Consider the following 17,108-nt stretch of genomic DNA (forward strand, 5'->3'; position numbering starts at 1 on the left):
TTAAACAGAGAACTCTAAAGATTAATAAAGAAAAATAATAAATTTTTGGAAAATTTTTGAAAAGAACATAAAAGACTCTGACCCAAAAGACAAAATTTTCCTAATCTAAGCAACAAGATGAACCGTCAGTTGTTCAAACTCGAACAATCCCGGCAACGGCGCCAAAAACCTGGTGCACGAATTGTAAATCACACTTTTCACAACTCATACCACTAACCAGCAAGTGCACTGGGTCGTCCAAGGGTTTAGGGTTTAGGGTTTAGGGTTTAGCTTTTAGGGTTTAGGGATAAAGCATTAGCGGATAGAAGTCTGGTGTATTTTTAACTTTCCTTGGGTGTAAAATGAGATCTTATGGGTGTAAAAATCAATGATCTGGGTGTATAGTAGGTTGGTTGGTTTAGGGTTTAGGGTTTTAGGTTTTAGGGTTTATGGTTTAACGTTTAGGGTTTAGGTTTTAGAGTTTAGGGTTTAGGGTTTAGGATTTTAGGGTTTTAGGATTTAGGGTTTAGGTTTTAGGTTTTAGGGTTTTGGGTTTTAGGTTTTAGGGTTTTGGGTTTAGGGTTCAGGGATAAATCATCACGGGATAGATGTTTGGGTGTATATTCAACTTTCTTTGGGTGTAAAATGTCAGGTTATGGGTATATATTTGGTTTGATGTTTTTCTTCATATTATAGTACCCATAATTCAGACATTTTGAATACAACAAAGAGAGTTTTACTCATAATTGGTAAATTTTTACAGTATATGTTCAATTTGTTACAAGACTACCTAACAGTTACATTACTCAGTGTCAATATCATTAGAATCTATCTGACAATATGGACTCAATAACAATGAGCATGGCTTGGTGGTGCACGGATTGTAAATCGCACTTTTCACAACTCATACCACTAACCAGCAAGTGCACTGGGTCGTCCAAGTAATACCTTACGTGAGTAAGGGTCGATCCCACGGGGATTGTTGGCTTGAAGCAAGCTATGGTTATTTTGTAATTCTTAGTCAGGTAATTAGTAATAAAAGTGATTGGGTTTATGAAGAGTAAATAGCATAAATTAAATAATACTTGTTATGCAGTAATGGAGAACAGATTGAGGATTTGGAGATGCTCTGTCTTCCGAATCTCTGCTTTCCTACTGTCTTCTCCTTCACGCACGCAAGGCTCCTTCCATGGCAACATGTATGTTGGTGGATCACCGTTGTCAATGGCTACCATCCGTCCTCTCAGTGAAAATGGTCCAAATGCGCTGTCACCGCACGGCTTATCATCTGTCGGTTCTCACTCGTGTTGGAATAGGATCCATCGATCCTTTTGCGTCTGTCACTACGCCCAGCATTCGTGAGTTTGAAGCTCGTCACAGTCATCCCATCCCAGATCCTACTCGGAATACCACAGACAAGGTTTAGACTTTTCGGATCTCAGGAATGGCCGCCAATAGTCCTAGCCTATACCACGAAGACTCTGATCATGAACCAAGAGGCTAAGAGATATACACTCAATCTAAGGTAGAACGGAAGTGGTTGTCAAGCACGCGTTCATAGGGTGAGAATGGTGATGAGTGTCACGGATCATCACATTCATCAGGGTGAAGTCCGAGTGAATATCTTATAATAGGAACAAGCGTGATTGAATAGAAAACTGTAGTAATTGCATTAATTCATCGAAACACAGCAGAGCTCCTCACCCCCAACCATGGGGTTTAGAGACTCATGCCGTCATAAATACAATGTAAAGTGTAAAAATTTCATGAGGTGCAAAATAAATCTCTAAAAGTTGTTTAAATACTAAACTAGTAACCTAGGTTTACAGAAAATGAGTAAACTACGATAGATAGTGCAGAAATCCACTTTCGGGGCCCACTTGGTGTGTGCTGGGGCTGAAACTTAAGCTTTACACGTGCCTAGGCTATTTCTGGAGTTAAACGCCAGGTTGTAACCTGTTTTAGGCATTTAACTCCAACTTGTAACCTGTTTCTGGCGTTTAACGCCAGAATGGAACATGGAACTAGCGTTAAACGCCAGTTTACGTCATTTATCTTTGAGCAAAGTATGGACTATTATATATTGATGGAAAGCCCTGGATGTCTACTTTCCAACGTAATTGAGAGTGTGCCAGTTGGACTTTTGTAGATCCAGAAAATCCATTTCGAGTGCAGGGAGGTCAGAAATCCAACAGCATCTGCAGTCCTTTTTCAGCCACTGAATCAAATTTTTGCTCAGGTCCCTCAATTTCAGCCAGAAAATACCTGAAATCACAGAAAAACACAAAAATTCATAGTAAAGTCCATAAATGTGAATTTTGCATAAAAACTAATAAAAACATAGTAAAAACTAACTAAATCATACTAAAAACTACCTAAAAACAATGCCAAAAAGCGTATAAATTATCCGTTCATCACTTGGACAGTCTCATTGCATTACTTCCCCTAATGGCTTCAGCTTTGTCTTGATTCATTTCATGGAATAGAATCCGGGAAGCATATTCTACTCTAAAGTGGTCCACCTCGTCCTACAGTTAAAAAGAATATTCAGTTTAATCAACCATGTTAATTGAGTAAAGTAATACATAGTTATTTAGTTTTAAACACATTTACCTGGGTCCAATTGTCCCACTCATACTTCAACCTTTTAATGTTTTCGGGCTGAATTATCTCAAGCCACTTCATTACGTAAATAGCACAGTTATAGTTGAAAACCAAGAAAATAAATTACAAATTACATATAGGAAAGTTTAATTTTCAGAGTGAAAGATTTATACCTTGTCTTTTGGCCTGAGATGTTAATGTATGGCGGTTCAATTTCCTTGTCCTTGTCCCTTCTCTTCAGAGGTGCCACCCCCCAGCATATACTCTAATTCGTGAAATTACATATCCCTTAAAACACAAAATAAATCAGTAATACATGAATAAATTTTATAAAGGAATACACCCCAAAGGAGCACAAACTTACACCGAAATACACCCAACTATTAAAATACAGAATACAGAACCAACTTACAATGAATGTATTTAGGGCCATTCTCTTATCGGACGGAGATGTCGTGTGAATTGGGTCGAGTACATAAAATTTCCGCTTTCTTGTATCAGCCAACCATAACCACCAATGTTGTGAATGCCAAACACGTGCAAAAATTTGAAGTATGTCCAGATTGAACACTGTTTTAGTTTATTTGGCACATAAGTAAAGAATGGTAATAAGAAGTTTTAGAAATGAAAACTTACATAACGATACGATGCTAATTTTTTAAGGTCCAAGAAGGGTATAAACATTGAGTAGTCTTCCACCCTGAATGGCTTATTGATTTTAGGTTGTAAGAATACCCCCCTTCTGGATGATTTGCAATGGCCATGTTCTGCAAAAATTATGAACCACCAAATGAATACAGAAAATACACCCAAACGAATGCAGAAAATACACCCAAATGAATACACAACTTACACCCAATTGAACACAGAAAATACACCCAAATGAACACATGAAATACACCCAATTTAACACAGCAAATACACTCGAAGGAATGCAGAAAATACACTCAAAATTTGTTGAAGCAACTCTTACCACAATATCAGGGGAGAGACAGTATACTTCTTCTTGAAACCTTTTAATCTTTTGCTGGTTTATGATGAGGCACATGGTAGAGACAATCTAGAAAAAGATGACAAAATCAATTTACATCAATCAACATTGCAGTTAATTTTGGTGATAAAAACATTAAGGTTATTGTAATATTACCTCAGCTTCTATATGCGTTTCAGCTGCGAGTGATGCGAGGTGGATCTTTGAGACTATCTTGGGCTTTGAGTGTGCACACGGTGTCATACTCATTAGTTAGTCCATTTCCGTATGTCTTCACTCGTGTGGCTCAGATGTAGCATTTCTCTTTTATGTCAGCCGTATTTTCATTCGTTCTCACAGGAGTTTCAAACTTCTCGAAACCCTCTCTGCCACTTTCCTTTTGAATCTGTGGACTTTTTCCTTTTGTTGTCACCCCACCACTTGCAATTTTTTCTACCAGATCTCCTAATTGTTCTAGCAGTTTTGGGATTTCAGGAGTTTTTGCCCTCTCTCCATCTTGCGTTTCCGCCCCCTCCTGCGTTGCTACTTCTTCTTGGCTTGAATCAGTCAAGCCAAGGCTGAATGATGGCATCGGACCTTTTTTAGGAACGTACGATGCTGTCCGTGCCATCATCATCAGCACAGCAGCGTCTTCTGGGGCTGGATTACTGCGTGATCATGTATAACGTATCATAAGAATAAGAATATACGAATGATAACGAAAGATTGATTTTACTCTGATGAACTTACATTTTAGATAGAGCTGGTGGAAGCGTGGGTGTGCTCTCTTCAGGTTTTTGGGGTGGTTCAGGAGTGCTGCAGGGTTACATAAAATTAATCATGTTATAAAAAAACTAGTCAGAGATCAATTGTGAAAATATACACCCCAACAAGGGCAATATACACCCAAACTATAACCAAATACACACCCAAGACTATTCCTTACCTTTTTGTAGTTTCTTCATTATTTTTTTCACTTGGAGACTTTTCAGGGGTTGGTTCAATTTCTGGCACAGGGGGTGGTTCATTTTCTGTCACAGGGGTTTGTTCAATTTCTGGCACAGTGGTTGTTTGGGACAGTGGTAAAAAAACTTGAATCGGAACTCTAAACAAGAAGAAAAATAAAAGGTTAACAAAGCCCCCGAAAATAAAATGGTTATAAAGTTGAAATTTTCTTGAAAAACTCACATTGCAAGCGCTTCTGTTTGCGACTGTGTCTCTACCCGCACAACCATCATGTTCTCTTCAGCTGGCTCACTGGCTGACTCTTCAACCAGACTCAACCTAAAATACATCCTAAGAAAGTCAAAAATACACCCGAAGCATTCAAAAGAAAGACAGGCTTTGTTTTTTTGAGAACTTACATACTTCTAGTTTTTGCTTTTTTTTCCTGCCTTTTTTTTCTCGAATAAAACATTAAAGGGCTTTTTTTCTAAAAAAAATACATACAAAATTAGAAGTAGAAGGTAATAAAAGAATAAAGGCAACGGTTATTAGAAAGAGAAATTACATACTCTCTGCCGGTTTATTTACGCTACTTTGATCTGTGTGTCCTTGAGACGAAGGATCATCACTTCCTAAGTTTATGTCCGATATTCTAAACATAATAGAGTACATATTATTCATAAAAAATACCATACTGTTAAATCAGGATAACAAAATTTTATCAAATAAAGCTTCTTACGTTTCAGATGAGACATAGTGACCTTCCGTCGATCGCATGTCAGCTTCCTTCTCCCTGGCAAACAAGAAACAATTATCAGCAAAGAAAAACACCTTAAAATCTAAAATATACACCCTAACAAGACATATCCCTGTGCAGCAAATTTTTCATTCTTTTCCCTTAAGAATTCATCTAATTCTTCAATTTCAATTTCAGATCTGACAGTATATGCATAAAAGAACATGTTAACAAATATAATTTTGATGAATGACGGTAATATAGATTACAAAGTACTGTACCCATGATAGGATTGAGCTTGCTCAAGAGATGAATCCTCAACAATGACCTTTTTTTTTTGGATTGTGTCCTGTGGGGAAAAAACAAGTATGAATCAGAAATACAAAATTAAATTGATCAGAAAATACTATCCAAAGAAGTGCTTACTTTTGTGGTGTTCTCTGAGTCTTTTTCTTTATTTTTTCCTTCTCTACTGGTGATGATTCTTCGCTTCTAAAAGTTAATAAGAGACGCTCTGTTAATACATGAAATCTTGATAATAAACCCAAAGGAAAGCAGTAATAATTTCAGAACATTACTCATCATTTGATTCAGATTCTGAATCAGAATCCTCCTGAATCTTCTTTCTTTTTTTGGACTCCATTTTGGAAGGCAAATAATCATTATTTAAAAACATACTAAAAGGGACAAAATACACCCAAATGAATGTAAAAAATACATGCAAATGAATGCACAAAATACACCCAACTTGATAAACAAAATACATCCAATTATTTTACTTATTTTTTGGCTTTTCGGGTGGGTTATTTCCTTGTTGAATCCTCTGAGTCTTCTTCAGTCTCAGTCAAAGGTAGAATGGACTTCACTTTCAGTTGTTTCAGTCTCAGATGATGATGATGAACTTGCCTTCCTTTTTTTTGGTTTTTTCTTTTTTTTTCTTTTTTCTTTATTTCTTTCATTTTCTCTTTTGTTTCGGCCATCTTTATAATTCCCTGAAACATTAGAAATGTTAGTTAACAGCATTCAGGAAAATAAAATACACCCAAGATATTTTGTTCACTTACCATATGTTCCTCCATTTCTGCCCTCATTCTTTCAACCAACTGCTCTCTAGTCCAGTTGGCAATCCAGGATTCTGGAGGTCTTTCTTTCCCCTTCTTGTCTTTATTTTTTGATAGATGGAAGTAAACTATCATCAGGGCAAACAGGCAGCCGTCAATTGCCTTTTTCTTTTTCAGATTGTAATCTGTTATTCCCTTGATGATAAAATTCAGAACATGTGCTCCCCAGTTTCCCTCTGTTATTGTGTCCATCTTGAAAATTGGTGCCAGGTGCACAGGGGAGATTTTGTTTATTGTGGTTGGTAACAGGAACGCCATCTGTATATAGAGGATGAAAATCCTCTTGAACATGAAGCGATCCTGTTCATTATCAACACCAATAGCCATCGTTTTATCTGTCAGATTTTTGAGGGTCTTCCCCTGGAATCTTCTAAAAATTTGTTTGTTGTCTTCAGAAAGATCCTTATAATTGACTTTCTGAGGTAGTAGATCTCCTACAAAAAGGGAAACAACATTGTATGAAAATTACTTCAAATACACCCAAGCATCACTTGAAATACACCTCAGTATGGCTCATATACACCTATGTTTATAACGAGTTACTGATGCCAGGGCATTTTGGCCAGTTTCACCGACCTTTTCTTTACTATTTTTAGGGCAGTTTCATGCATTTCCTTAGGAAATAAGCTAGTTTTGGGTAGATATTCACTTACATCTTGATTCAAGCATACATTGTGCACTTTACATGATTTCATGAGGATTTTGCATGAATTTAAGGACAAATTGGATGTTGCATTTCCCACGACTTGGACTAGAACTTTGATGCACTTTATTGCTTGATTTCAGGACAAAGGAAGCAAAGAAGAACCACATTAGTGGCTACGTTAGTTACACTAACGTTAACACTAACGTGGAATGGGAGTAACTTGCAAAGTTAATGAGAAAAGTGATTGCCAATAACGCTCTCGAAGCCATCATTGCCCACGTTAAGAGTCACGTTAACTAAGTTAACGTGAACTCTAACATGGAAGAAAGGAAATAGAGCCAATGTTAGTAACACTTAACATTATCACTAACGTTGGACCAAGCTCATAAGTGGCCAAGTTAGTCACCAGGTTAACTTAGTTAACGTGGCCTCTAACGTTAAGAAGAAAGGGGGAAGCCAACATTAGTGACATTCAACATTATCACTAACGTTGGCCAAGTCACACAAGGCCACGTTAACCTAGTTAACGTGGAAGCTAACGTGAGGAGACAAAGTGGTCGACAACGTTAGTGACACCAAACATTGTCACTAACGTTGGAAGGAACCCACACAAGCCCCAATAAGCCATGTTAACTCCCACGTTAACTTAGTTAACGTGGAAGTTAACATGAAGAAGGGAGGTAATCGGCAACGTTAGTGACACCCAACATTGCCACTAACGTTGGAATGAGTCCAAACAAGCCACTATGAGCCACGTTAACCCCCACGTTAACTTAGTTAACTTGGAAGATAACGTGGATAAGGGAATGATGAGCCAACGTTAGTGACACTCAACTTTGTCACTAACGTTGGAGATGGCTAGCATGGCCACGTTAAAAGCCACGTTAACCTAGTTAACGTGGACTCTAACGTGAGAAATAGGGGCTCATTGGAACGTTAGTGACAATGGTAAGTGTCACTAACGTTCTCGAAGGTTGCAATTTACTTTCCGTCATTTACATTCAGCTCTTATTTCTAGCATTTACTTTTCTGTTATTTACTTTCCCGCCATTTAATTTCTGCAATTCTCAACTCAAATTCTGATTCGCTCAACTAGAACATTCCTCTAATTAAAGTTGCTTGATCAATCAATCCTTGTGGGATTCGACCTCACTCTATTGTGAGTTTTTACTTGACAACAAATTCGGTACACTTGCCGAAGGAAATTTGTTATGAGACAAGTTTTTCGTGCATCAAGTTTATGGCGCCGTTGCCGGGGATTGATTGTGCATCAACAATGATTAAATTGGAGGATAACTAGATTGAGCATTTTATTTTTGTTTGATTTAATTTTCTATTTGAGTCATTTACTTTCTGTTTTAGTTAATTTTGTTTCCCTTCCCCCTACTTTTTCTTTGTTATTTACCATTCATTTCACCAACCCACTAACTGTTTGATATATTGCATCACTCACAGTAACAGTAATTCTGACAGATATACTTTCTGCACCTATTCTCTTTGCTTGTACTTGTTGGTTGTATGACAGGGAGAAGAAGCGGGGCTTCAACTTCCTTTGATTCTGAACCTGAGAGAACCTTCCTTAGATTAAGAAGGGAAGCAAGAGGAAAAAGAGTAGTTGGTGCTGAGGAAGAGGAGGAATACTTTGAACCAAACATGGAAGAAAACATGGAAAACCATCATGAAGAAGAGGCTCACAACCATGGCGGAAGAGGACGAGCAAATCATGCTGGGGAGGATAGAAGAGTTTTAGGCTCTTACATCAATCCAAACCCAGGAAACTGTGGAAGTAGCATTCAAAAGCCAACCATCCACGCCAACAATTTTGAACTAAAACCACAGCTCATCACCCTTGTTCAGAACAACTGTTCGTTCGGAGGGAGTGTCCAAGAGGACCCCAATCAACATCTGACCACCTTCCTGAGAATTTGTGACACAGTGAAGTCTAATGGTGTTCATCCTGACGCCTATAGACTGCTCTTATTTCCATTCTCACTCAAGGATAAGGCAGCCAAGTGGCTGGAGTCTTTCCCAAGGGAGAGCTTGACAACCTGGGAAGATGTGGTGAACAAATTCTTAGCAAGATTTTACCCCCCTCAACGAATCAATAGGCTGAGAGCTGAGGTCCAAACTTTCAGGCAACAAGATGATGAGACTCTGTATGAAGCATGGGAGAGGTTTAAAGACCTAACAAGGAGGTGTCCACCTGACATGTTCAACGAATGGGTGCAGCTGCACATTTTCTATGAAGGGCTCTCTTATGAGTCAAAGAAGGTCGTAGACCATTCATCCGGAGGATCTTTGAACAAGAAGAAGACCATTGAGGAGGCCATAGATGTCATTGAAACTGTAGCAGAGAATGACTACTTCTATGCTTCCGAAAGAGGGAACACAAGAGGAGTAATGGAGCTAAACAATGTAGATGCTCTGTTGGCCCAAAACAAGCTCATTATCCAGCAGCTGGCTAACCTCACCAAGAAGATGGAGAGGAACCAAGTAGCAGCAATCGCCACTTCATCAACAACCCAAGAAGGAGTGAATGAAGAAGCAGAGGGAAGTCAGGAGCAAGCCAACTACATTGGAAATTTACCTAGGCAAAACCATGATCCATACTCCAAGACCTACAACCCTGGATGGAGGAATCACCCAAACTTTGGGTGGGGAAATCAACAAGACCAAAATCTTGATCAAAGATGCCCAAATCCCAACAATGCAAGCCACCAACACTTCACATCTAGACCATATCAACACCCCAATAACAACACCTCTCCACATCCACATCAAAACCAAAATAACTTACCTCATCCTTCCACTTCTAATCATGATCTACAATCATTTGATGACAGACTCTCAAGGATTGAGAATCTACTTGAAGGCATAGGCAAAGAGATTCAAGACAGTAAAGTGTTCCAAGAAGAAGTGATGTCCAATATGCAGAATCAGGATGCTGCCATCAAGAAACTTGAGACACAAATTGGCTACTTATTCAAGCAAAGTCCCAGCCACAACCTTCGCAGTAATACTAACTCAACCAAAAGGGAGGAGTGTCAGGCTATCACCCTTCAGAGTGGGAAGGAACTGAAGGAAACCCCCCAGAAACCACAAGAAGAGGACTCATATAAAGAGGAAGAAGAGCAGAACGAAGCTCGAGTTCCGACTTTGAGTTCACGAAAAGGGGAAGGAGTGCTGAAGCCAGACGTCCCAAGAGTCCCATACCCTCAGCAATTAAAGAAGAAGGGAGATGACAATCAGTTTTCGAGATTTTTGGAAATCTTCAAGAAACTGCAAATCAACATACTCTTTGCTGAAGCAATAAAACAAATTTCACTTTACGCCAAGTTCTTGAAGGAGCTTATGACTAGGAAGAGAAGCTGGAAGAACAACGAGACTGTGATACTAACCGAAGAATGTAGTGCTATCATTCAGCACAAACTGCCCCAGAAATTGAAGGATCCTGGGAGTTTTCAGATCCCTTGCATTATAGGGGAAATCACAGTGGAGAAAGCTCTTTGTGACTTAGGAGCCAGCATCAACTTGATGTCAGTAGCTATAATGAGGAAGATGAAGATAGAGGAGGCTAAACCAACAAAAATGGCCTTACAGTTGGCAGAGAGATCGTTCAAGTTCCCTCATGGCGTAGTAGAGGATTTGCTGGTGAAAGTGGGAGACTTCATATTCCCGGCAGACTTCGTAGTGCTGGACATGCAGGAGGAAGCTAAGACCTCCATTATCTTGGGAAGGCCGTTCTTGGCTACTGCTGGAGCTGTCATTGATGTCTAAAAAGGTGATCTCACCCTGAGATTACACAATGAAAAGATGACAATCAATGTGTTCAAGGCCATGAGTTACCCACAAGAACAACTGGGGGAATGTATGAGGTTGGGCTCACTTGAAGAGGAGGTACAGGAGAGTTTTGAAGAAGAAGAGTCTGAAGAACCCGAAAGAATAATAGAAGAAGAGTGTACATCAAGTGAAGAGGTTGCAACAACAGAAATTGGCATACCAGGTGCATTAAAGGAAGAGAACGAAAAGTCAGAAGCACCTAAACTTGAACTCAAAGCACTGCCACCCACTCTCAAATATGCATACTTAGGAGAAAATGAAAATTACCCAGTGATCATAAGCTCATGCCTCAGCAAAGATCAAGATGATGAACTTATCAAAGTACTGCGACAGCACAAGGATGCCATTGGTTGGACACTTGCTGACCTGAAGGGGATAAGTTCGGCCATATGCATGCACAAGATACTGCTGGAAGATGATGCCAAACCATCCATTCAATCCCAAAGGAGGCTGAACCCAATCATGAAGGAAGTGGTACAGAAGGAAGTTATGAAGTTATGGCAATGGGGGTAATTTACCCAATCTCAGACAGCCCCTGGGTTAGCCCCGTGCATGTCGTCCCAAAAAAGGGAGGAATTACCGTGGTTCCCAATGAGAAGAACGAACTAATTCCTATCATGCTTTCTATTTTTTCAGATATGATAGAAAAATTCATTGATGTTTTTATGGATGATTTCTCGGTATTCGGAGATTCCTTTCCTAGTTGCCTACATCACCTCGCCTTGGTATTGAAAAGATGCCAAGAGACCAATTTGGTCTTGAACTGGGAGAAATGTCACTTTATGGTGACAGGAGGAATAGTCCTTGGTCACAAAATTTCTAACCAAGGCATTGAGGTTGACAGAGCTAAAGTAGAACTTATTGAAAAACTGCCTCCACCCAGTGATGTCAGGGCAATTAGGAGCTTTTTAGGGCATGCTGGTTTTTACAGAAGGTTTATTAAAGATTTTTCAAAGATAGCCAAGCCCTTAAGCAATCTCCTTGTATCTGATACACCATTTATCTTTGATGAAACATGCATGTTAGCCTTTGAAAATTTGAAAATGAGGTTGTCCTCTGCTCCTATCATTTCCCCACCTGATTGGAATTTACCGTTTGAATTGATGTGTGATGCATCTGATTTTGTAGTTGGGGTAGTGTCAGGACAGAGGAAAGACAACTTAGTCCATGTGATATACTATGCTAGCAAAGTCCTTAATGATACTCAAAGAAATTATACCACTACTGAAAAGGAGTTACTAGCAATAGTTTTTGCATTTGACAAGTTTAGATCATACCTCATTGGTGCTAAAGTGATTGTTTTTATAGATCACACAGCACTTAAATATTTGTTTGCCAAGCAAGAATCAAAACCAAGACTAATAAGATGGATCTTATTGCTGCAGGAATTCAATATTGAAATCAGAGACAAGAAAGGAGTGGAGAACAAGGTAGCAGATCACCTATCCAAGATTCCTCATGATAAAGATGGAACACCTGATACAAGTGTGAACAAGTTCATCCCTGATGAGCAGTTGATGATAGTTCACAAAGCACCATGGTTCGCAGAGATTGCCAACTTCAAGGCAACTGGGGCATTGCCTCCAGAGATCAATAAACATCAAAAAAGGAAGCTCATGAATGATGCAAAGTACTTTGTCTGGGATGAGCCATATCTATTCAAGAAGTGTTCAGATGGAATCCTTAGAAGATGTGTTTCGGAAGAAGAAGGACGAGAGGTCCTATGGAATTGTCACGGCTCATGCTATGGAGGCCACTTTGGAGGGGATAGAACTGCAGCTAAGGTGTTACAAAGCGGATTCTTTTGGCCCACCCTTTTCAAGGATGCCAAAGAACTAGTAAAGAGCTGCAATGAATGCCAAAGATCTAGAAACTTGCCCAAAAGAAATGAGATGCCACAAAATTTTATCTTGGAACTGGAATTGTTTGATGTGTGGGGAATCGATTTCATGGGACCATTCCCAACCTCATATGCAAACAAGTACATCTTGGTAGCAGTGGATTATGTTTCCAAGTGGGTAGAGGCTATTGCAACCCCAACAAATGATAACAAGGTAGTCATGAACTTCCTCAGGAAGAATATCTTTAGCCGGTTTGGAGTCCCACGAGCACTCATCAGTGATGGAGGGAGCCATTTTTGTAACAGACCACTAGAAGCTCTTCTCCTACGATATGGGGTAAAACACAAGGTAGCCACACCTTACCATCCCCAAACAAGTGGACAACTGAGATATCCAACAGAGAGCTAAAGAGAATTCTAGAAAAGACTGTGGGTGCATCAAGAAAGGATTGGTCAAAGAAGCTGGATGATGCTCTTTGGGCATACAGAACAGCATTCAAAACACCACTTGGAATGTCCCCATATCAACTAGTGTATGGGAAAGCTTGTCATTTACCACTGGAGCTGGAACACAAAGCTCTCTGGGCTATCAAGATACTAAATTTTGACAGCATTGCTACTGGTGCAAAGAGGATCTTGCAGCTGCAAGAGATGGAGGAATTCAGGTCACAAGCCTATGAAAATACCAAGATGTATAAAGAGAAAGCAAAGAGAAGACATGACCTGCATCTTGCACCCAGGAGTTTCGAAAAGGGGCAGCGAGTACTCCTTTACAATTCCAAATTGAGACTATTCCCAGGAAAATTCAAATCAAGGTGGTCCGGACCTTTTCTTGTCACAAAAGTTTCGCCATATGGACACATCGAAATCATGGATGAAGGTTCAGAGAGGACTTTTACAGTGAACGGACAAAGACTCAAGCATTATCTGGGCAACATGGGGAAAAACCCCAGAGTAAATTACCATCTCAAGTAAAGGAGGAACCGTTGAGCTAGCGACGATAAAAGAGCGCTCTGTTGGGAGGCAACCCAACCTCAGGTAGTTTTCTTTTCATCTTTATTTCAATAAGGATCACAAGTTGTTTCCCCTGTATTGCGAGGAGCTAAGTTTGGTGTTCCACACCAAAACAATTCAAGAGTGAAAGTGTGATTCTAAGTTTGGTGTTCCACCAAAGACATTAGTTAGAATTACACCCCACTCCCAAAACACATTGCTAGCTCCAACCAATCAAGGGAAACCACTTAGATGTAGTTAGACTTTAGTAATAATTGTTTTGTTAACAACAAAATATGAGGTTCTCTGCATATATGCAATGTTTTGTACTGGGCAAGGAACTAAATTTGGTGTTCACACACCAAATTAAGTTCAAAAGCCACAAGCATACATGCAAGCTAACTATGTCTCAAGTGCTTTGGGAACAAGCAACTTTCAATAACTTTGCAGGAATCTTATGAAGAAATGGTGCACCTTCACCCAAGGAAGTGAAGTAGCAAGGACTAGGATGATGACAAAGAAAGAGGACAACTAGAAATCATCACCCGAAGGTTGCATTGTTACTTAATTCCATTATACTCAGAATTGTTGAAAATTGAAAGTCTGAATGCACTTTTGATTAATAGTTACTCGTAGTTGGAACCTTTTTCAATTCTGTCTCTTAAGTTTTGTGTTGAAGAGGTCTATGCTTGCTGGTCTTTATGTCACTGCACCCTTACTTTGCTTACTTGTATGTTTGTTCCTTTAAATCAAATGAAAAGAGAATGAGTGTTTTTAAAGACCAGAGAGGAGTTCATACTATGGAATAAGTTCATGAGTTTATGGTATAGTCATAAGTTAGCTAAGTTGGTTCAACCATAAGGTGGGAGGACAACTATCTGTCATGAATACTATGCTTGAGACACACCCCATGAGACTAGCTAAATAAGAAGATCCTAATAAGAAAAAGGGAAAGAACAATCAAAGTTGAGGAATAAAAGAAAAAGAACAAGCAATAAGGCTAGGCACCAATGGTTTTTAATCTTGAGGCATGTGTCTGTGGTGTTCCTGTGTGAGGGATCTACTTGGATGAATAAGCTCTTAGGGGTGCCTTATCACTTGGTAGCTTGGGTTAACTAACTCGGGATTATCAGCTGAAAGTCCACTATCAAGAGTAACCCTCAATACAGAGCATTTAGTAACTCAAAGAGGTGCTGGACACCAAGGTCTCAAGAAAAGAAAATAAATAAACTATGTGCCTGTGGTGTGTATGTATGGGGGGGAGACTTGAGCAAGTAAGTCCTTAGAGGTGCTTCAACACCTAGCACCTTGAACCAACTGGTTCAGGAGTGTTGACTGAAAGCTTATTTTAAAGAGTTGCTTTACTTTTATGAGCAATTACCCATCCCCATTTAAGATTCTGCAATTTACTTTCCGTCATTTACATTCAGCTCTTATTTCTAGCATTTACTTTTCTGTTATTTACTTTCCCGCCATTTAATTTTCTGCAATTCTCAACTCAAATTCTGATTCGCTCAACTAGAACATTCCTCTAATTAAAGTTTCTTGATCAATCAATCCTTGTGGGATTCGACCTCACTCTATTGTGAGTTTTTACTTGACGACAAATTCGGTACACTTGTCGAAGGAAATTTGTTATGTGACAAGTTTTCTGTGCATCAGTTACCTGACGCGTTGATGCCAAGCGCAGCCCCTATTGTTCTTGGTCTTACTTTAAACGAACCGTAGTCGATTTCAAGTGTGTTTTCCCTAATTTAAAGGAGTGAGCCAACTCCTTTAATATTTTGTGATGCACCCTTAGCAGCGGGATGTGCATCAGGCCACTAAATCCTAAATTCCTAACAATTGCTTTCTTCTCCTCGCTCATATTTCTGAATTTCTCACTCAACAAATGGGTTGCACACTTAAGGTCTTTGGTTTGCTGTAAACAAAGAAAAATTAGAGTCATATATATTTCTATTATGAAAAACTGATTTGATCTAAGACATATATTTGTTCTTACATTTTTTCCAGCTTGATTTTTGCTTGCCATTTTTTCTGAAATGAAAAATACACCCATAGATATCAGTCAGATACACCCATAGATCAGCCACATACACCTATACGGATTCTCATAAGTATTTAATTAGATCAGTTCAAAATGATGTTCAATTCACTCAAATATGCATAAATATACAAGGTCAAGCAATATACACCCAAGGACAAGCAATATTAGAATAGTTGCAACAATTGATTATATTACATTATATCAGTTCAGAAATATACACCCAACAAATTATGCCATATACACCCAACAAATTATGCCATATACACCCAACAAATTACTCTATATACACCCACCAAATTACGCAATATACTCCCGAAAATTCGTTAGAAGAAGAACTAGAACAAGAAGAACAGTAAAACCTAGAACAACTTGGAAAAACAGTAAAACCTAGAAGAACTTAGAAGTACAGTAAAACCTAAAACAAGAAGAACATTAAAAACAGTAAAATGAGAGTTAGAACAAGAAGAACAGTAAAACCTAAAAGAACGTAGAAGAACAGTAAAACCTAGTTCTTCAATTTTGAAATGTGGAAAATTTACAAGATCAGTAAAACAGTAACTTACCTTGAATAATATTTCTTTGTTTTTTCCGGCAATTTTTTATGGAGAGTTCTATCTTTTGTTCTTGATTTATTCTAATCTTCGCGACGAGTTCGAACGTCTCTTCCGAATTGTAATTTGTTTCGAATCTTCCTTGAAACTTGATGGTTTGTGTTTTCTTTGAGGGAGAAGAGGAAGTGTGCGTCATAATCAACGTATTTTGGAGAGTGTAACTGTTGTGTAAGCGTGTGGAATTGACGCTCCATTCTAAAGGCTTCAGTGCGCGTGTAGTGTTTCTGGACTGGGCCAACTTGTAACGCTTGTAGGCCTTTTTTGCTTGTATGTGTAGCAGGCCCCTTTCGATATATACAAGTACATGCTAGTTGTACCAATTTCGGATTATTCAAATGGGAAAACAAATTTGTTGTCTTAATTTTTTTTAATTTTTTGAATTTTGAGAATAAAATAAAATGTATTAAAATAGATAATAATTACAATTTTATAATCAAATTATCAATTATTAATCTTCGTGTAACCACTAATGAAAGTGTTCTAGGGAGATTGTTGCCACTATGGGTGTTTTATATGCCTCGATTTATGGAGAGGGTAATGTTAGGGAGACAAAAAAACAGCCAGAACTTGCCTTATTTAGCATTCATTAATTGTCGCAACAATTAATGAATGCTAAATAAGACAAGTTATGGCTGTTTTTAGCTGATTTTCTTTGGTTACCAAACATTTCCATTATGGAGATGATAGTGCTCCCAATTTCTAGTGGAGAGAATATGTTCTAGTTATGTATTTGTTGGTTGTGTTATCAATGGCTAGAGGTGGTTAGTAGTTGACCA

At 38.7% G+C, this 17,108-nt stretch overlaps 1 long non-coding RNA gene across 1 annotated transcript; it reads right to left on the reverse strand.

Moving 5' to 3' along the window:
• Positions 15,513 to 16,449, reverse strand: LOC110267075. The gene is made up of 3 exons (XR_002354405.1): positions 16,285 to 16,449; positions 15,677 to 15,711; positions 15,513 to 15,595 (listed from the first exon to the last, which is right to left on the reverse strand). It is a non-coding gene; the product is annotated as an uncharacterized LOC110267075 (long non-coding RNA).

Source organism: Arachis ipaensis, chromosome B09 (assembly GCF_000816755.2).
Source record: "Arachis ipaensis cultivar K30076 chromosome B09, Araip1.1, whole genome shotgun sequence".
NCBI lineage: Eukaryota > Viridiplantae > Streptophyta > Magnoliopsida > Fabales > Fabaceae > Arachis > Arachis ipaensis.